The sequence below is a fragment of the Lissotriton helveticus genome, chromosome 3_1 (genome assembly GCF_964261635.1).
Source record: "Lissotriton helveticus chromosome 3_1, aLisHel1.1, whole genome shotgun sequence".
Classification (NCBI taxonomy): domain Eukaryota; kingdom Metazoa; phylum Chordata; class Amphibia; order Caudata; family Salamandridae; genus Lissotriton; species Lissotriton helveticus.
The window spans coordinates 674163374-674184373 of NC_136061.1; the positions used below are offsets into that span (position 1 = coordinate 674163374).

The window sequence follows — 21000 nt, forward strand, 5'->3', positions numbered from 1 at the left end:
TCGCTACATATACCTAATCCACGTTTCATCAGTATAGCAACCCCTCTTTTTATCCCGGTTTGCCTAGAGCAAACAACCAATTGCATGCCCAAATTCTTCAAAATATCTCTCTTTAGCCATGGTATATGTGTCTCTTGCAGACATAATATATCAATTTACAATAATTGTACAATTTTTGCCAACATTTGTTGCTTTTTAACATTATTCAAGCCAGATATATTCGACGTGCAAATTTTAATCTTTTTATCCATCATAGAAATAAAAGTTCACCCCTGGCTTCAGAGCGTTAAATGATACCTCGTCCAATCTCAGAGCTTGAAAATTTACAAAATAAGCACAGGTCTTACTCATCTGAGTCTTCACAAACTGCTTGTGTTCTAATGCTGACTTTTCACCCTCCCACCACCAAATCCCCCCCCTCTTCCCTCCCCACCAACTCCCTCCCAGCAGCCCCCAACCCCCCATCCTTGAACCCCCCCCCCACACATGAGGCCCAGGGAACAGCGGTCCCTGCATAATATGGAGTACCGTGCCCCCCTCCATCCAAGTCCATCCGGAGAGCGCTAGATCCATCTCTAACAAAGTTACTCCTACAAAGAGAGCAATACACCAAGAAAGAGAAAATAGAAAGCGAGAATAACCTATAAGTCACTTAGTTCTTCTAAAATGAAACTCTAAAATGTCACTCGTTGATCATTCCCCTCAATCAATCAATCAATCAATCAAGGCATTTATATAGCGCGCTACTCACCCGGAGGGTCTCAAGGCGCTTCGGGAGGGGGGGTCCGCTACTGCTCGAACAGCCAGGTCTTGAGTTGCTTCCTGAAGGCGAGGTGGTCTTGGGTCAGGCGGAGGTGGGTGGGTAGGGAGTTCCATGTCTTGGCGGCCAGGTAGGGGAAGGACCTTCCTCCTGTGGTGGCTCTGCGTATGCGGGGAACGGCGGCGAGGGCGTGGTTAGTTGATCGTAGCTGTCGTGTTGGAGTGTAGAAGTTGAGGCGGCTGTTGAGGTATCTTGGGCCTTGGTTGTGTAGGGCTTTGTGTGCGTGGGTGAGGAGTCGGAACGTGATTCTCTTGTTGACCGGGAGCCAGTGCAGGTCTCTCAGGTGTCCGGAGATGTGGCTGTGTCGGGGGATGTCCAGGATGAGTCTCGCTGAGGCGTTCTGGATCCGCTGTAGTCTCTTCTGGAGTTTACCAGTGGTTCCGGCGTAGAGGGAGTTGCCGTAGTCTAGTCGGCTGGTGATGAGGGCATGGGTGACCGTCTTCCTGGTCTCGTTGGGGATCCACCGGAAGATCTTCCGTAGCATGCGCAGGATGTTGAAGCACGATGAGGAGACGGCGTTGACTTGTCTGGTCATGGAGAGGGAGGAGTCCAGGATGAAGCCCAGGTTGCGTGCGTGGTCTGTTGGTTTGGGTGCGCTGCCCATGGCGGGGGGCCACCAGGAGTCGCCCCAGGCGGAGGGCGACGATCCCAGGATGACGACTTCCGTCTTATCTGAGTTCAGTTTCAGACGGCTGTTCATCATCCACTCAGCTACGTCTTTCATCCCTTCGTGTAGGTTGGCTCTGGCGGTGGCGGGGTCGTTGGTGAGGAAAAGGATCAGCTGGGTGTCGTCGGCGTAAGAGATGATGTTGAGGTTGTGTTGGCGTGCGATGGCCGCCAGGGGGCTCATGTAGACATTGAAGAGGGTGGGACTGAGCGAGGAGCCTTGGGGAACGCCGCAGATGACTTCGGTTGCTTCTGATCTGAACGGGGGGAGGCGGACTCTCTGTGTCCTTCCGGCGAGGAAGGAGATGATCCATTCTAGTGCCTTCTCTTGGATTCCGACGTTGCTGAGGCGCTGCACAAGGGTGCGGTGGCAGACAGTGTCGAATGCCACGGAGAGGTCCAGGAGGATGAGGGCCGCTGTTTCCCCCGTTGTCGAGCAGGGCTCGGATGTCATCAGTGGCTGCGATGAGGGCGGTTTCGGTGCTGTGGTTGGCCCGGAAGCCAGACTGCGAGCGGTCGAGGGATCCATTCGTCTCGAGGAAGGCGGCCAGCTGCTTGTTGACGGTCTTCTCAATGACTTTGGCCGGAAACAGGAGGAGCGAGATGGGGCGGAAGTTTTTGAGTTCGGTGGGGTCCGCTGATGGTTTCTTCAGTAGGGCGCCGAGTTCGGCATGCTTCCAGCTGTCCGGGAAGGTGGCGGTGTCGAAGGAGGTGTTGATGATGTCCCGCAGGTGGGGTGCGATGACGGAGTCGGCCTTGTTGAAGACGTGGTGAGGGCAGGGGTCGGTTGGAGATCCGGAGTGGATGGAGTTCATCGTGCGTAGGGTTTCCTCGGTGTTGATCGGGGTCCAGGCGCGGAGGGTGGTGGTGGGGGATGCAGTTGCTGTCGTGGGGTGCGTCGGCTGTGTGTTGAAGCTGTTGTGTATGTCCGCGATCTTGTTGTGGAAGTAGGAGGCGAGGGAGTTGCAGAGGTCTTGTGATGGGGTGATGTTGTTGTTTCCGGCGCTGGGGTTGGAGAGCTCTTAGACGATGTTGAAGAGTTCCTTGCTGTTGTGGGCGTTGTGGTCCAGTCGTTCCTTGAATGCAGTTTTCTTAGTGGTGTGTATCAGTTGGTAGTGCTTTCGAGTGGCGAGCTTGAGGGTGGTCTTGTTGTCTGGTGTTGGGTCCCTGCGCCAGGCTCTCTCGAGGGCTCGGCAGTTCTTCTTGGAGTTCTTGAGTTCGTCGGTGAACCATGGTGCTTTCTTACTGCCGGGTCTGCTGGGCGGGGTCCTCAGTGGGGCGAGGTCGTCTGCGCAGTTGCTGATCCACTTCGTGAGGTTGATGGCGGCCTGGCTAGGGTTCGCTGAGCTGGCGGGGGGGTCCTGGCTCAGGGATGCGGCGAGCTGGTCGGCTGTGATCTTGTTCCAGCTTCTGCGAGCAACCTGTTGCTGGTGGTGGTGGATCGTGTTCTTTCTGTAGCTGAAGTGGACGCAGCTGTGGTCCGTCCAGTGGAGTCCGGTGGCGTGGCTGAAGGTGATGTCCTTGCTGGAGGAGAAGACTGGGTCGAGTGTGTGTCCGGCGTAGTGGGTGGGGGAGGTCACCAGCTGCTTGAGACCGAGGGTGGCGAGGTTGTCCAGCAGGGTGGCGGTGTTGCGGTCGTTGTTGTTCTCCAGGTGGAAGTTGAGGTCCCCGAGGAGGATGTAGTCAGCGGAGGGGAGGGCGTGCGGGCTGATGAAGTCGGCGATGTCTTCGCTGAATTGTGTGCGTGGTCCCGCGGGTCTGTAGATGAGGGTGCCTCCGAGGGTGGTCTTGGGGTAGGTGTGGATCTGGAAGTGGAGGTGTTCGGCGGCTGTGAGGGTGTCGTCGGTGTTGGTCGTGATGCGGATGGTGTTCTTGTGGACGATGGCGATGCCTCCTCCGGTCTGGTTGCCGCGGTCCCTCCGGGTGATCTTGTAGCCGTCTGGGATGGCGATGGCGATGTCGGGCGCTGAGGAGGCGTTCATCCAGGTGTCCGTGAGGAAGGCGACGTCCGGTGATGTTGTGTCGAGGAGGTTCCAGAGCTCCACGGCGTGTCTGTGGACGGAGCGGGTGTTGAGCAGGATGCACTTGAGGTGGTTGCTGCTGGTCGGCTTGGCGGGTGCGGGTGCAGTGCAGGTCCGGATGCAGGACAACTTGCAGGACTGGCAGGTGAAGGGTCCGTGGGTTCGTCTCGGGGTGGCTCGGTAGCATCCAGGGATCCGGCCGGTGTTGAGTACGACGCGTTCGGTGGCGTCGTAGGTCCGGCGGGTGGGCTGGTGTCTGCGGGGGCCAGGGGTTCGGGCGCTGGGCGCGGTCCAGGCGCAGACGGGCGCAGACGGGCTTACCTTTGGCGCGCCTTCGGCGCACAATCGGCACGCCCGCTGCGCGTCAACGCTGCTCGTGCGCGCGGTCGCCATTTATGGCGAAGTGGGAGGGAGGGAGGGAGGATCAGCTGGTGGCCGTGCGGCGCAGGGGTGTCCTGAGGACAGGTCACACTCACCTGCGCAGCGCGGTCGCCATTTATGGCCAAGTGGGAGGGAGGGAGGATCAGCTGGGAGGCGGGAGCGGGGAGGGCACAGAAGAAAAAGGGGGTGTGGCCGCAAGCACGGCGGCGGGAAGCGGGGAGCGGGGCGGGCGGGCACAGGGGTCAGAGGGAGACGGCACAGGGAATCACAAGCAGGAAAATACAGTACAATGCAAATATGGAGACAAAAAAGCAGGTTAACAGAAAAAGGGGAGAAAATCACAACGAAATTAGCACAAGAGCGCTTGCAAGTGCAGCGGGGGGCGAGGTCGTCGAGGCAGGCTCAGCGAGGCTGAGTGCAGCAGCGGGGCGGGATAGCACACGCTACACTACACTCATAACCTACTACTGCATACTACTGCATAGTTTTCAGATATTCTTTGGTCTTGACCTCTGGAAAAAAATTCATTTGCCTTTTATACAACACTTTGAGCTTAGCCGGGTTCTGCAGATATACCGCAGCCCCTTTACTCAGGAATTCTGGCATCAGTTGACGGAGATGCCACCGTTTAGACACCATTGCTGCACAGAAATCAGGTCTTACAAAAAAACTACAACCTTTAGCCATAGCTTTCTTGTCTGGATGAGCACGAGCATAAATATCTTCCCTTGCCAAAAAATTGTTAAAACAGACTAGAATGGCGCATGGAAGAATTTCTTCTGACTGTCTGTCGAGTTTGTTTCTTAGTGAACGGGAAACGGTGGGCCCTTTGGATTTCTTTTGCCCAGTCCCATGTTTTTAACTCAGGGAATGCCTCCTGTAATAGTTCAGCCACAAATTTCCGTGTGTCCGAGCCCTCTTTCTCTTCAGGGACCCCCAAAAATCGCAAATTATTCCGGCAGCTGTGGTTTTCCAATTCCATGAGTTTATTGCTGAGATCATCCCTGTGTCCCTTAACTAAGTCTAATTCCGCTTTCTGGGCGCCCAACTCGTCTTCCAGCACGGAGATTCTGGTCTCCGTTTCTGTTACCCTGTCCGCCGTCTCTGCACAGCTCTTGATTACCTTCCTTACAGCATTTTTTACTTTACAGCAAGTAGCCTGTGTACATAAGTTCTCAGCCTTACTTTCTTCCCTATGTTTCATCATGGTTTCATATATGGTTGCTAATGTTATCTCTTGTGGAACATTTCTTCCATATTGTCCACATTTGAATCCAAAGGATCTGCAACCCTTACCATACCTTTATCTTTAGATTTGACAACAGAATCACCTCCTTTGCCGACATGGAGCTGATGGGGTCGCTTCATTCGCTTCTTAACAGTTACATTACTTAAGTTCAGGGAGGTCAAACTTGGCCTCGAATCCTCAGGTGAAGAGCTTCCCTCACAAGAATCCGCCCAGTCTTTGTTGATATTTATACTCTCGTCTGATGAGTGATCCGACATAGAGTAAAACTTTTCTCCAACCTCATGGCTTTTACTCATTGACTGACTGGTTACTTCAGGCATCCCATTTTCTAGCTCAGGTTCTTCCATTCTATTGTCGTTACAAATTTCCTGAGTCTGAATCTGAGGCTGGATTTGTACAATTCCTGAAATAAGAGTTGGTTCCGACAGGACTACATCTCCCAGAACCTCATTCTCTTCAGTATGTAAAACGATAGTTTTAATAATAGGTGCCGTATTCAACTCGTTTTCATTTATCTGCAGTTCCTTCAGAATGTCATGTATATTGGTCTGCTTAGGTGTAGTTATAGCAGTATTAACTGGGAATGTGAGATCTACCGTTCCAGCAGCAGAATTACTGTTCGTAATTAATGTGCCCGCAGGGAGTATTACTTCTGTGGGGGCTTGCAGCACAGAATTCTTTGCTGTCTGTCGCTCAAACATTGCAACCAAATTTTGTGACGATATACGTGAGGGGACAGTATTCTTAGACCCAGCATTGCTTTTCTGTAAAGACTTAGAAGAACATACCTGAGCACTCTCACGCTCACCTCCGACGCTATCAGACACGACGGGTCCCGTTTCAGTAATCTCGGCAGCTGCGGGGGCCTCGATAGCTTTTCCCGACTCCTGTCCTGTAATGCGCTGATTTCCATTCTTTGCGCTGCGGGTTAGAACAGTGGTTTGTACTTTCGCCGGTTTGGGTGGCATTTTCTCCCGCGTTGCAATACCACCGCTACAGTCTACTACACAGTGCTGAGTTCCCCAGAATAGAGCAGGAAGTCGCCAGAAGAGGAACCGCCTGCGAGCAGACAAACAGCCGACCTGCATTAGAATTTCAAACCTGCAGTGTTAGCCGCGAGCTCCGTCAAGATATTCAGATCAATCTTTACGGTGTTACAACGTTGCAGGATAACCCGGATTTTAGACAATGTTCGCTTTCTTTAGCTTTCAAACCTCGTTTGCTCTTTTTCTCCGGCTGGGGTGTCCACCGCTAATCACGGCGCTTTTCCTTCAGAGTTCTCCGTTGCTCCGTAAGATTTTACTGAGCTGCCCACTCCCAACGGCTTTCAGTGGTGAAGCAGTAAAGTCGGCTCAGGTGTTTTCAGATGTCGGCAGGATTCCGCGTCCCGCTAGCACCCGCTATCTCCACTCAGCAGAAAAGCTCCTCTTGCTCAGCTTATTACGAAATAATACTTCATCATTTTTCCAACCTTGCCGTCGCCTGTATCTTCCCTGATATTGTAAACGGTGAAAAGCCCTCACACGGACCGCTGTTCCGGATTTCCACGGAGAAGGAGGATAGAGCTGCTCACACAGCCCACGCCACGGTCGCCATCTTGCCTCAAGCAACACACCTGTAAAAAAAAAGCGCACTTTTGGATGCATTTTTAATGTGGGGGATGAGATTTAGATTCTGGTCGATACTGATGCCTAGGGATTTGACAGAATTAGAGGTGGAGAGTGGGCAGTTAAGAGCTTTGAAGTCCTTTATCCAGAGTTGAATGGGAAGGGAGTTATTTTTGGGGGAGAAAAGGATGATTTCAGTTTTATTTGGGTTCAGTTTGAGATGGTTCCGATGGAACAAGGTTTGAATTCTGGTCAAGGTCTCATTGAGGTGGAGAATGTCTTTGTTGGATTTGATCTTGTAATATAATTGGGTGTCATCGGCATAGAAGTGGTAATTGATATTAGCTTGTTTGAGGATGAGGGTCAGTGGCTCCATGAACAGATTGAATAGGGTTGGGGAGAGGATGGATCCTTGAGGGACGCCGAGTGAGACAGGTTGAGGTTTAGAGGGAAAGTGGCTGAGCTTGATTTGCTGTGATCTGTTTTGAAGGAATGAGGAGAACCATTTGAATACATTGCCATCTAATCCGAACCGGTCTTTGAGAGTGTTGAGAAGGGTGGGGTGGTGGACGGTATCAAATGCAGCTGAGAGGTGGAGGAGGATTAGTAATGAGGATTCCCCTTTGTCTAAGGAGCGATGAATGTCGTCAGTGATATTTAGCATAGCAGTTTCTGTTCTGCATCCCTTTCTAAAGCCGGATTGAAAAACATCAAGGAGGTTGAAGGAGGCGATATGTTTCTCTAATTGCAATAGGACACATTTTTCAAGGGCTTTAGAGAGGAATGGAAGGTTAGAGATAGGGCGAAGGTTGTTAAGGTCATTGGGGTCAGCAGTGGTGTTTTTGAGAATGGGTGAGATTTGACAAAGCTGAAGGGAGGTGGGGACACAGCCAGTGGAAAGAGAGGAGTTGATGATTTTGATCCATATAGGGGCAATGATAAATTTAAGTTCTTGAACCAAAAGGTCGGGAAGAGGATCTTTGGAGTGGGAGGAGGGTTTTAGTTTGGAAATGATATTAGTGAGCGTAGATTCTGAGACTGGACTAAAATCACTCCATGAGGCATTGTTTTTAGCAGGGGGGCTTATTTTCGGAAAGGTATCTTGTTGGGGAGAGCAGGGAGCGGATGAGAGGGATCGAGAGGTGTGGAAAAAGTGGACGGAGGAGAGTTAGGAGTGTTGGGGAGGGTGTATAGGGTGGGGGTTGGTTGTAGTGAGAGTGGGAGGGAAGAGAAGGATAGTTCTATCTTGTTGATTTTGTTCGTAAAGAAACTGGCAATTTCTTCACATCTGTCAATAGAGGCTAATATTTTAGGAGGGCCAGTGGAGGTTTGTTTTTTAACAATGTTAAAGAGTTCTCTAGGGCGGTTTCTGGCTTGATCAATTTGTGATCATAAAAAGGAGGCTTTCTCATTAAAGATATGTTTTTTGTACTGGGCTCTAGCAGTTCTAAGGAGAGCCATATTGTCAACGGTTGGATGATTCCTCCAAACCCGTTCAGAATGTCTAAGGGTCCGTCTTTCGTTGTTAAGTTCAGAATTGAACCAAGACTTAGGAGGGTTGCTTTTTTGTTGTTTGAGTTTGATTGGAGCAATTTGGTCGAGGGCATCAAGAATAGAATTGTTATAATAGTGAGTTAGGTCGGTGGTGCTGTCAGAGAGAGGGGGGAGAAGTAAGTGGGCCTTAATTGTGTCTTCCAATTCGCCAGGAGGAATAAGGTGAAGGTTGCGTGTTGATTTCTTAGGTAAAGAGTTGATGGGGGCGGGGTGAGTCATAGATCTATTTATGGTGATGAGGATAAGGTAGTGGTCAGACCAGTCTACTGGAAGTATATTTGAGAGGGAGGCCAGGTCGTTGTTAGTCATAATAGCATCAAGGGTGGCACCTTTGTTATGGGTGGGAGAATGGCAGAGTTGGGTCATATTGGTGATGTCCATGGTATCATTAAATAGGATGACAGTAGGATCATCACTTTTGTTCCAATGGATGTTGTAGTCATCGAGGAAGAGATTTTTAGAATGTGAGAGCGATGATTGTATGATAAGATCAGTCAACTCTTCCGTAAAGGGGATGTTATTTCCAGGGGGATGGTAGATAGTGTGCAAACGGGTGGTGGGGGAGTCAGGTATAATGAGATCGGCGCAGAGGTATTCAAAGGATGAAGGGTCTTGCAGATGAACGAGTGAGATGTTAAGTTCAATTTTAAAAATTATGGCGAGTCCTCCTCCTGTTCGTTCGATTCTATCTTTTCTAATGATAGAGTAACCAGGGGGTATAAGCAAGTCGAGGATGGGAGTGGAGTGGGAGGTGAGCCAGGTTTCAGTTAGGAATGCAATGTCAATATTTTCACTAAGAATGGTTTCAGCAATCTCAGTAGCGTGGCAGGAGGCGGATCTGCAATTAATCAGCATGCAAAAGAGAGGAATGGGGTCGGGCGATTTGGATGAGGGACAAGAGGGGATACGTCTAAGTTGTTGGGGTGGTCTAGGGAAAGTTGGAGGAAGGGGGAGTCTGCTTAATCCTAAGAGAATTGGGATGGTAGACAGTTGGGTAGGGGAGATAGTGGACGAAGGTGTTGAGTGAGAGGTAGTTAAGTTAGTGGAACTGTTAGCTTTAGAGGTTTTTGGGCGAGTACCAAGTTGTGGCGGTGTGGGTATGTTGGTATTGTAGGGAGTGACGATTAAGGAGGGTTGAGTGGGTAAGGTGCTGGTTGTGTAGTTGCTAGAAGTGAAGTTAGTGGAACTGTTAGCTTCAGAGGTTATTGGATGAGTAGTGGGGGGACAAGGGGGGATAGGTCTAAGTTGTTGGGGTGGTCTGGGGGAAGTCGGAGGAAGGGAGAGTCTGCTAGTTCCTAAGAGAACTGGGATGGTAGACAGTTGAGTAGAGGGGATAGTGGACGAGGGTGGTGAGGGAGAGGTAGTTAAGTTAGTGGAACTGTTAGCTTCAGAGGTTATCGGGCGAATACCAAGTTGTGGCGGTGAGGATATGTTGGTAGTGTGGGGAGGAATGATTAAGGAAGGTTGAGTGGGTAAGGTGCTGGTTGTGTAGTTGCTAGAAGTTAAGTTAGTGGAACTGTTAGCTTCAGAGGTTATTGGGTGAGTACCAAGTTGTGGTGGTGTGGGTATGTTAGTATTGTAGGGAGGGACGATTGAGGAAGGTTGAGTGGGTAAGGTGCTGGTTTTGTAGTAGCTAGAAGGAGGAGTGTTTCTGTTGGGGATAGAGTTTGGCGGACAATATGTGGGTGTGTTGAGGAGAGTGTCGTTGTGCGAGGAGATGGTTTTAGTAAGGAATGAGATATCGCTTCTGAGTGAGGAGAGTTCTAAGATGTGGGACATAAGGACAAGTTCAATGGTAGGGGAAGCCAGTGTGTGTGTTGATGAGTGCTGTGGATCCGTATTTATTGGGCTGTTGGTCGAGTTAGGGTTGTTTAGGGGGGATAACTTGTGGATGATGATGAGGAGGAAAGTCTGGAGGGGGGTGAGATTATAATGAGGGGGAGGATCATTTTTGGAAAGCGGAGGTGAACAGGAGGAGGATGTAGGAAAGGTATTCATTTCGGACAGACAGTTCGGTGAAAGTGGCATAGAGGAAGTAGGAGGTGGTGTTGTATTTGTTGGATTGTGAGTTGTTGAAGAAAGCATGGAGGTGTTGGCGGGTGATTGTGGGGGATACGTGGGGGCAGTTAAGGGGGAGTGGGGAACTGAGTCAGAGATAGATGTGGTAAGGGAGTCAAGGGGAGGGAGGAGCATAGAAGAGAGTGTGTAGTTGTAAAGGGGGGTACTATGGGGTAAGTGGCAGAGGGAGAATTGATAAGGGAGTCAGGGGGAGGGAGGAGTATATAAGGGAATGTATTATTGGAACAGGGGGGAATCTGGGGATAAGTGGCAGAGGGGTAAGGGATGTGGGAGTCAAGGGGAGGGAGGGGCATAGAAGAGAGTCTATTTATGGGACACGGGGTCCCAGGAGGTAAGAGGCAGAGGGAGAAGCGGGAAGGGAGTCGAGTGGAGGGAGGAGCGTTGAGTAGAGTGTGTTTTTGGAATCGGGGGGAGAACATATGGTAATTGGGGGATGCAGGTGGTATCGTTGTGTGGATGTATGATGTGTTGCAAGGAGGGGGGATGTTGGAGAGGAGGTTGAAAGGAGAGGCGCGTGTACCACAGCATATTAGATTAGGAAGAGGCCATAGGGAGGAGGGAGAAGTGAAGGGAGATGAAGACAATAAGAATTGGGGAAGGTCAGAGAGACGAGGTAAGGGGGACGGGGATGATATGGGGGGTAATGAATCAAGGGGTAGAGGGGGTGAGAGTTCAGGGTTCGGGGATTGTGCGAGGGTTTGGGATAAAATGCTAAAGTGTTGTTCATTGGGAGTAGGAGAGGGAGGAGGAAAATCAGGAAGTGGCGATAGAGGGGAGGGAGAAGAAGGCAATAAAAGTTGGGGTAGGTCAGAGAGACAAGTTAATAGTATCGGGGATGAGAGGGGGTTGATGAGTCTTGGGGTAGAGGGGGTGAGAGGGCAGGATTCGAAGATATTGTGAGAGTTTGGGATATAGCGCTAAAGTGTTCAAAGATGTTGAGGTGTTTTTCAGACGCTTGGATGAGTATAGTTCCAGATTTAAAGATGGGGATATCTATTTTGCCTGGAAAGGAAGAAGATGGTGTAGTGGGGAGTTTTAGACCGTATGGGATGGTGCGTGAATTGGAGATCAGGAGGTGACGGAGAAATAAGCTTTTCCATTTAGATGGTCGTTTGGTGAAGTAGATGAAGTTGGTGATAATTGGGGAGTTAAGGCTGTTATGGTGGTCAGCAAATAATGTTTCAGAGTGGAGACAGAGAAGTTAGTGTTTGAATTTTTTTTTACCATGTTTAGAGAGATGGGGTGGGTAGAGGATGGTCCGAGAGTTAGGGCCGAGTTCAGAGATGCGTGGGGTTGAGATTGATGGTGGAAGAGTGAGTGGAGGCATGATTTGGAGAAAAGAAGGGGGAGAAAGAGGAAGCACAGTAGATTAGAACGCACTGGTCCTCGAAGTGAAGATAGAAGGTGGTGATGGGGGAAGCGGGGGTCGATTAAGTGAATCCAAAGCAGACTCAGACGGTGAGAGGTGTGGGTGGGGTTTCAATTACGCACAATAGGTGATGGGGCAACGTAATCATAGGAAATACAATTTCACGATGTAAGGATGTAAACATAAGCACAATAGGTAAGGAGGCGACGTAATCATATAAATTACATTTCACGATGTAAGGGAGGGCAGCCAAGAGAATTGAGAAGATAAGGCTATAAAGCGGGGGAAGGAATTAAATATAGCCTGAACAAATTATAAAGATAGGACATAATGGAGAACTACACCTAGTAACATCAGGATACACATTGAAAACAAAAGCATAGTGACAAAAGGATACAACATAGAGGGCAATCTGAACAATAACTAGAAATGAATTACACTGATATGAAATGAGGGTGGTCTAAACAGAGGAACATCAAAATATACAATATAACAAAAAGAGAATATACCTTAGTGAACAGTCAAGGAATACACGAATTAACGTTGAAATAGGTTAAAAAGCGCCACAATAGAATAACATATCCAAACGATTCAAAATAAAGTGCAAATAATAATTGGTAAAGAGGGGGGTATGGATTAGAAGGTAGTCTAGAATTGAGGTTGGAGAATAGGATGAATGATATAACTGAGGGAAGCGGTAAAGGTAAAATAAAATGAAATAAAAGAGGAGAAAAATAACTAAAATGCGGATTAAAAAGAAAGAAAGAGAAGGTGAGTAAGTAGAAAGAAGATAGTTATTTAATAAAGAAAGCAGAGTAGAGGAACCATGAATGGGGAGGAGCAGGTAACTACATAATATATAATAAGACAGAATGCAAAGAGAAAGAGGGAGATATCATCAAAAACAAATTGAAGAATTAAAATTGAAAAATCTGACAAATAAATTAAAAGCACATGATAAAAAATCAGATACCTAGTGGAAGAAGGATATATCGTACTACACAGTCATATAATAAAAGAATTAAAGAGGATGAAAAATATGTGGTGTAAATCAACAAGAACAACAGAGAAATAACAAATCCAAACGAAAATTAATAAAATGCACACAATGTCCTTATAGAGTTTAGTGTGTAGATCAAAGTTCAGTCAGGAAGAGGGTAGAAATAAAATAAATAAATAAAATAATATGTAGTGAGGATAACTGGTGGTGAGGGGGGTACAGTAGGTGAAAAATGAGGTGAGGAATGGTAAGAAAAGATATAAGGAGGTATGAGGGAGCAGGTTGTGAGAAGGAAGTTAAGTGATATAAGGTGTGATCGTGGCTTCCTTTAAAGATGGCCGCCGAATTAGTGTAGGTGAAACCAGTCCTTTCTCAGTGTCTATGTCACAGATAGGCAGGAGGAGCTCAATGTGAGCTCTATGCCACTTCTCGTCGTCGCCTCTCCCTGCTTTTCTTGTTGCAGGGCTCCTTTTATGTCTCACATAGCATACCCTTGTTCTCCCTGCCCAATATTTGGTTGGGTGTGGCCGCTTACAGATTGTCCGCTCCGGTGTGCCTTTATGAAGCCGCCTCACTGATGTCGCACTCCCGTTGCACTGTGTCAAAGCCTTTTATTTGTGCACCTTTCAGCGTTTCGCAGGCTCAGTCGATCCCCCGCCTCCTGGGCAATATATAACTGCTTTCACTCTCTCACCTGGACTCCAACCACTGTACACTGGATCTCTGACCAAAGATGACGGCCGCTGTTGTTGTTTTGGAGCACGGTTTCATTTTCGCTCAGAAACCTCCATTTTCCATTTGTCCTTGCAGAGTTTCTTGTTGGGTGTTCAACCTCCTCGCCCCCTATGTCACTGTAGCGCAAATTGCCGTTTTTCTCCTTTTGCTCGACAGCCGTTGCTTGCTGATCCGAGGTAGCAGTGACTTCGCAGCTCTATCTTCCCGGTCTGTTTTGCAATCCCCCAAGCTCTTGCGGCTTGCTGGTCTCTCACAGTCTCTTTCACTTATGTCTCGCCTCGTTGGTGGTTACGCAGTGGCCTCCGTATCACCTCTCACCATGCCGATCTCTCAGTTATCCCTCAGCTAGCTCTCCCCCAGTGTCCGGGTCTTTCACCTCCCCGCTCAGCATGACTCCACCGCCGTGCCTCCCAAATAACCTGTTCCTAGTTTCTACCACATACTGGCGTCGGACACAGGCAGGCGCACAGTGCCCTGAACGGGGAGAGGCTTCAAGGCGCTGCGGCTCCGCTTACCTTTCGGTTCCTAGTTCCCTTGCAGAGGGTGGGCACGCTGTGTTGCTGCGCTGCTGTGCCCGCTGTTTTCATACAAGAGACAGCCGCAGTCCGATCTGCCCCTATAGGCCCCCCGTAGGCAACCCGGTCTCTGCTGCGGCAGCACCAGCCTCCAGTGTCACCAGACCTTTGTACTCTCTACCATTCCTATGTGACTTTTAGAGTATATCCATTCGTATCTCTTCCTTGAGTGACTTTACTACTTGTACATTTGCAATTTTTCTTTCTGTTCGTATCTCTTCCTTGTGTGACTTTACATCTTGTACATTTGCAATTTTTTCTGTTTGAATCTTTTATGTAACGCATGTAATTCTAAGTCCTTATGTTTTGCAACTGGTTCTCATGAAAAGCGCTCCGACACCTTCGGGTAAAGTTTGCGCTATAGAAAATCGTATTATATAAATAAAACATATGGTGCGTATCACGTATATCACGTGCGAGGATCACTGTTCTCTAGGAGCCAAAGCGCACCCATGTGCAACAAATGGACTGCGCCAAGGCGGGCCGCGGAATCAACTTCACACAAGGTCCGGGTCCTGTGCGGAATAAATCCGACGTTCAAGGCGTTGGTGAGCTGCTCCTGGTCCTCTTGCGACTCATGTGCCTTCAGCCTCTGGGTCCTCTTGAGGGTCTTCTCCTGCTCCAGTGGGATCCCCTGCTTGCTCAGGGCCAGCTCTGACTCTCCTGCTTGTGGTGAGTCCCTTGGACCTTGCTGATCCCAACGTTGCTCCGTCTTTGCTTTCCACACCTGTGCAGCTGCCAAGGCTTGTTGGTGCTCCTGCCAGACACCAACACCCTGGGTCTCGACTTCCGATGTGGGACAGCTCGTGCACAGCTCCTGGTCTTCCTCAGCGTTACCTGTTCCCTTGTGTCCCAAGCTCCTCTGAGTCTCCAGGTCCAAGTCCAGACCTCGGTCGCAATTTGCATTCTACTTTTTTAGTATATAGTATTGTCTCCACCTAGAGACAACTATGTTTTGTGCTTACTTACCTGAATATAATTGAAGTCTTATTGTGTACTTGTGTTTATATCTCCGGGTAGGAGATATACCAATGTACCAATATGCACACACACACTGTGTGGTTCTTTTTTGTTCAGCCTACACACTATGATTAGAACTGGTAAAACAATATGCTTAACACTCCTTCTGGATAAGCCTGAAGGCTGCTCTCCATAGCTACCATTTAGAGGGCTTTCTATGGTTGTCTAAGATCACTAAAATCACGATAAGCGTTGCCTGGATTAGTGCAAAGTGCTTCACTTAAATAAGTGTGCATCATATAGCCAGCCTTATACAATAAGCAAACAATCTGATGAAGCAGGAGTATCAACACCACATTGCAGGTCTCCTTGTTTCAAGGTCTATACATTTCCCAGATACCACATTTTAGTGAGTGGGCGGTGAGGCTGGGTGTTCTTTCAACATGTGCAAAAAAGCAAATGATTGCTGTGATTACAGTCCTCTTTCCTCATCACATACTTGCTACCAGTGTTTAATTTAATCTATTCCTTTCACTGTAAGAGAGAAGTCTGAGATTAAATAAAAATATATATATTTTTGTTCCTCAGTTTCCATCTTGATCATTACTCAATGACAGATGTGAGTAGTTCTGATGGTGATACTTGGTGACCACTCTCACCAAGGTAATGGCACTGTGTTGTGGAACCTGGCCAGACTTGTAGAGTTCACAAGTAGCATACTTTGGCAAAGTGCTAAAGCTTGGATTAAACGTTGTCTCCTTGTGCCTTGATTAAAACCTACCCACTGTGCCATGTCTAGCAGCGTAGGTTAGATGTTTGTATCTGCCCACATTAGACAATTGCACACCTTGTTGTGGTTTGGTTGTCGAGCACTTTTTGTAGCACTCACTACCTTAACTACAGGTAAGTGTCTTGAGGGATAACGAGATTGTGAGGACTAAGATTCAATGTTATTCCGATGTGCGGTAGAGCCATAACAACTTAGATACAGCATCACAAGGTATTGTCAAATCTTCTAGAAACTAAGAACCTAATTTAGAGGCAAGTCTGGAATGAATCTCCCAAAATAACTCCACACCATGGACATGTTTCACTCCCCGACCCAATTCTGCTGGCAACAGTGCAGCCCTCATTCACACCACAGACCATTCTTTTCGTCCCATTTGAAAATGTTTGCTAGTACCAATGATCTTTTGGCTCTTTGGTGTATTATTCCCCATTCTAGAAATTGCTTCTATTGCAGAGCACCAATGACTATTTTTAATCTAAAGAGTACACTCAATCATCAAACATTTTGTTAAATTTAAGTGTTAGATGTTCACATGCAACAATTGCTGTAATATGGCCAGTTCTTTGACTTCCTATTAATGTACGTGTATAATGTTTTCTGTTCAATTGAGTTGTTTGGTAGTAGAAAGACTGGAATAGCAAGTATGTATAATTTCCCATGTGCCAGGATTGCTGATTTGTAGACTAGATACATTTTCCAACTCACCTTCACATCTGGTTACAAAAAGGCTTCAGTTATGGGTACCTGTCACAGTATTTTTTGACATTTGTGCTAAACGACTCTCATTAACAAACCCTTCCCAACAAGAAGTCCTCAAACCCCCATAGTTCTTCTAATTTTCCCTCTAATAAACGTGTAACTATATACATTATATTATTAATTGCTTACACACTGTGATGATTGTTACCCCGTAGTATTATTTAGTTATTTATGCTAGAATACATTTGTATTGAATTGTTTGATAATTAATCATATGTATTGTATATTGAGCCCTTCATGCTATTAAATAAAGTTCTCCTTTTTTAAACTAAAAAGGATTGCTGATTTGTTTGAAAGTGCTTTGTTGCACTGCCTCCTTCAAACATGTTCACGTATTTACCTTTCGGCTTCAGTGAGAGGCCAATCATCGCCTTCATCTCCCCCTCCCCCTCCCTAGACCTTTGAGCTCAAACTTGGAGGAGAGGGGTCAGAGGGGAGAACCAGCCTCCCCATGTTGTAACGTTTGTGTGTGTGTGAGGGAAGTCTATATTGTTGTAGCCTGTGTTGTGCCTGTTACCTGTGTAAGCGATTACTCTGCTTCTATAAAACCAAGAGAGAGTGAGAAAAAAGCTTGCACTGCCGATGGTTGTACCATACCCATTCTCTGCTGTGAGAAAAGCTTGCCCTCCTCTTGCTAATACTACCTGCTCTTTGTGCCGGAGGTTGGCACTGCTAAAGCCTGTGAAGGTCCGTGTTGTGTATGGAAGGGAAGCTTGCAGTGCTGCTGATTGTTACGTATACTTTTTTTTATGAGGGAAGTGGACACACGCTGGTTGCTGAAGGAGAGACTTTGCAATATTGCTGCCTTGCTGTACCTTTACCTGTGGTGTTATTGTTCAGTGCATCAGGGAATTTTGCATTGCTTTTCTGTGTTCAACCAGTCCTGTGAGTGAAGGGGGCATGCTTTCCTGACCCACACACTGTATCTGCTAGGTGTCTGAAATAGTGGAGCTTGCACTTTTGCGAATCTTGCATGGCTCCTCTGCATCACCTCTTGTGTGTCTGAAGGGAGCTTACACTACTACTGTCCACGCTATAAGAATCGTCTCTCACTTGGGCTGTAATACTCTTCAATTTTTATTTTAATAGCAGAGGATTCCATTTCCACTTCAATTGTGTCATTTCGCATAAAAGAGGAGGAACATAATTTGACTGTGGACCACCAGGCCAGCAATCAAGGAAAAGAAATCAACAGTCCGATGGGTGAGAATCTAGTGATTTCCAGCTTAGCATAGCAATATATTGAAAAGATTTATGCATTGAACATCACTGTTTCCCAACTAAGGAAACAGGTGGCCCGTGTCTTGCATCCCTACAGTAATATCTGTGTAATCCATCCTTAGGCCAACCATTTCTGATTGTCTTTATTTTTTTGAATCATATGGAAAAGTTCCAAAACAGACTTACTGGCTTCTTCTTTTAAAGGAGTGTGTCGAAAGGCTTCCAGATACCTATGCAAAAGCATTGTTTATGCTCTGCTTCTCTTGCAAAAACAACAATTGATGGACAGAATGCAGAACAATGTCATACATTCACCCCGTATTTGTATGTATATATTTACATCTGGTAATGTCAAGCTCAGCATACACCGGGTAACTTCCTGGCACTCTTGCAAAAGCAGGAGCATTCCTGTGAGAATATCCCAACAACCCAAGGTTTTCTTTGCCTCAGCCATAACTAATAATCAAAAAAGTGGATTTGATTGCCCTACTCTGTCAAAGATCTGAAAGAAGCTATCCGATCCTTTGACGTTTGGGATCTCCTAGATCCTACAAAGATCTGTTAGCACCTGCGGATGTGGAACTTCTGAAGTCAATTATGGCACTTTGGCCTTATTTTTTTATTTATTTTTTTAAGAAGATTTTATTGCAGATGCACAAAACAAACATCAAAAGTGGTCAACCTTCACAGTCATTACATCATAAAGTACCTCTGCATCTATAAGTTTGCACACAGCCATTTAGCCCACATCCCGGAGGTAGGGCGGCGCATCAACAAGTTCAAGCAGAGTACACAATTGCCAATTCTAGGAAATGTCTGGTCAACAGCATAATATAGTATCCGCTTTTATACCACCAAACTCCCTTCCCCAAGTCACCGCTAAGTGTAGTCATCTATCTCGTATGGACGACGCCGGAACCCCAATGTCCACTGTGTCAGGCCTACACTATTGCGCCCCTCACGATGGTGGGTCCTAAAGTCCACCAATAATCACCTGAGGTGTCCCCAATTTACAAGTCCCAGAGGTCCCTGTCCATCAGTCCCAGCTACCTGATCGTACCACTGGTGCCTCCCCCATCTCTGCAGCGGTTCACTATTGCGGTCCCCCCACCCCTCCCTCTTCCCTCCCTCTCCCCAACTTCTGCTGATGTGGGTGGCAACTGTGGGTCTTGGCACTAGAGTACGCTACTAATCGGGCATGTGCATTCGTGCCTCTAGGCCTCGTGGAACCCCCTTCGCATGTCCTTCCTACTCTTCATCCTCTGTCATGTAGTCCTTCAAGGCCTGTACTATGACCTCCCAGGCCCTCGCTTTCTCTAAGCTCTTTTCGTTACCTGTCTTGGCAGCCAGTCGCATTCTAATCACTCCTTCACACCTGGACCATTTCAACAGCTCATTCATCCATCTCCGCACCGATGGGCCCTCCTTGGACTTCCAGTGCCAGGTTATTTCCCTCTGGGCTAGAACGAGTCCCAGGTCAATAAATTTGCTCGTGACTTTCGTCCTAGCCGTGTGAGGGAACCAAAGCAGCAGGCAGGCCGCCATGTCAAACTCCACCTCCCGGTCAGTAACCACATGCAGGAGCTCCCCCACAGCAGGCCAATATGTCCCCAGCTTCAGGCACCCCCACAGTAGATGGTCGAATTCAACCTCAGGTGCTAAGCATCTCGGGCACACCGCATCTTGCACTTGAAAGTACCGTTTGATCTTCCCCGGGGTCAAGTAAGCCCTATGCAGTATGAAGAAGTGCACCTGCTGAAAGCGGGCGTTCCTGCAACCCGTCCACGTCCGTTCCAAAATGTGGCCCCAGACCGTGTCCGGTATGGACTTACCTATACTTTCCTCCCATGCTGCCTTCAGCTTGATTAGCGGTTCTAAGCCCTCATGTAGCATCTGGGAGTGGAGACAGGTCACCGCCTTGAATGTCCCCGCTGCCATTACCACATATTGGCAGGCCATGGCCGTGTTCGGCTCCGTCAACCCTCCCCTCCAGTGCTTCTGTATTGCCGCGATCACTGAGAGCAAGAGGTAGGTCCCATCTGGGAGCCCAAATCGGTCTTGCAATACCTTAAAGGGGACCAACGTTGCGTCATGATATAGATCCCCCACCACCTGTAGGCCCAGCTCTTCCCAGTTCAGCAATGGGGACCAGTCACCCCCGTGCGGTAGCGCTGTCAACATCCCCAAAGGGATCTCCGGTGCGTATGGTCGTGCTGCTTTCGCCCTTTTCAAACTCCTATGCCAGCATAAGCGAAGGGTCCTCTCCTCTTCAGTCAGTTCCCTCAATTCCAGTGGCTGTTGCATAACAATGTACGACAAGATGTGTCGCTGGATACCGGTCCCCCGTGTATGGTCCGGGCCTCTAAATTCTCTAGCAATGCTTTGCGTCAACACTTGCAACTGAGCCGCCAGGTAATATAGCTCAAAATCTGGGACTGCCATCCCCCCCTCGAATTTGGGTCGCGTCAGAGTATCCAATGCAACCCTACGCCGTCCAGGCCCCCACAGGAAACCGATAATCATCGTCCTCAATTCTTTGAAGATCCGTTGTGGAATCCACGTCGGGAGAGTGCGGAAATAATAGAGCAACCTTGGTAGTGCCACCATCTTCAGTAACGCTACCCGCCCTAGCACCGACAGAGGGAGGGAGGCCCAGAAAGACATGCAGCCCCTCAGGGCCCGCAAACTGCGCCCTACATTGCCATCCAGTAGATTTGTGGCATCATGGTAGATGCGAACACCCAGGTAGGTGAAGCACGTACCCTCCCAGACCACCTCTACCGTAAGAGGGGGATACGGCGTGTCCGCCCGCAATGGGTAAACACAGGTGTTATTCCAGTTTACGTTGAGACCCGACAGCTGACCAAAGTGTGACAGCAACTCCACAGCCCCTTCCAGAGCCCTTTCCGTGTCCGCCAGGTACAATAAGAGATCATCTGCATACAGTGAGATATGATGGATGTCCCTACCGTGCTCAATCCCATTGTACCATATCCCTGCCCTTCCCTGCACTGCTAGCGGTTCCACTGCTAAAGCAAACAACAGGGGAGAGAGCGAGCAACCCTGCCTCGTCCCTCTGTGCACCGGATAATCGGAGGATATGACAGACCCCAATCGCACCCTGGCAGTGACCGAGGAGTAGAGGACCCTCGTCCATCGTCCAAAGCCGTCTCCCAGGCCGAACTTCTCAAGCACCTTATCGAGGTATGTCCAT

At 48.3% G+C, this 21000-nt stretch overlaps 1 pseudogene across 1 annotated transcript in view; it reads left to right on the forward strand.

Moving 5' to 3' along the window:
- Positions 1-21000, forward strand: part of LOC144822858 (uncharacterized) — a 114941-nt pseudogene that overhangs the window by 77359 nt on the left and 16582 nt on the right. The window contains exon 6 of the transcript XR_013608710.1: positions 17658-17768. The product of XR_013608710.1 is annotated as an uncharacterized LOC144822858 (transcript). The remainder of the gene's footprint in view (positions 1-17657; positions 17769-21000) is intronic.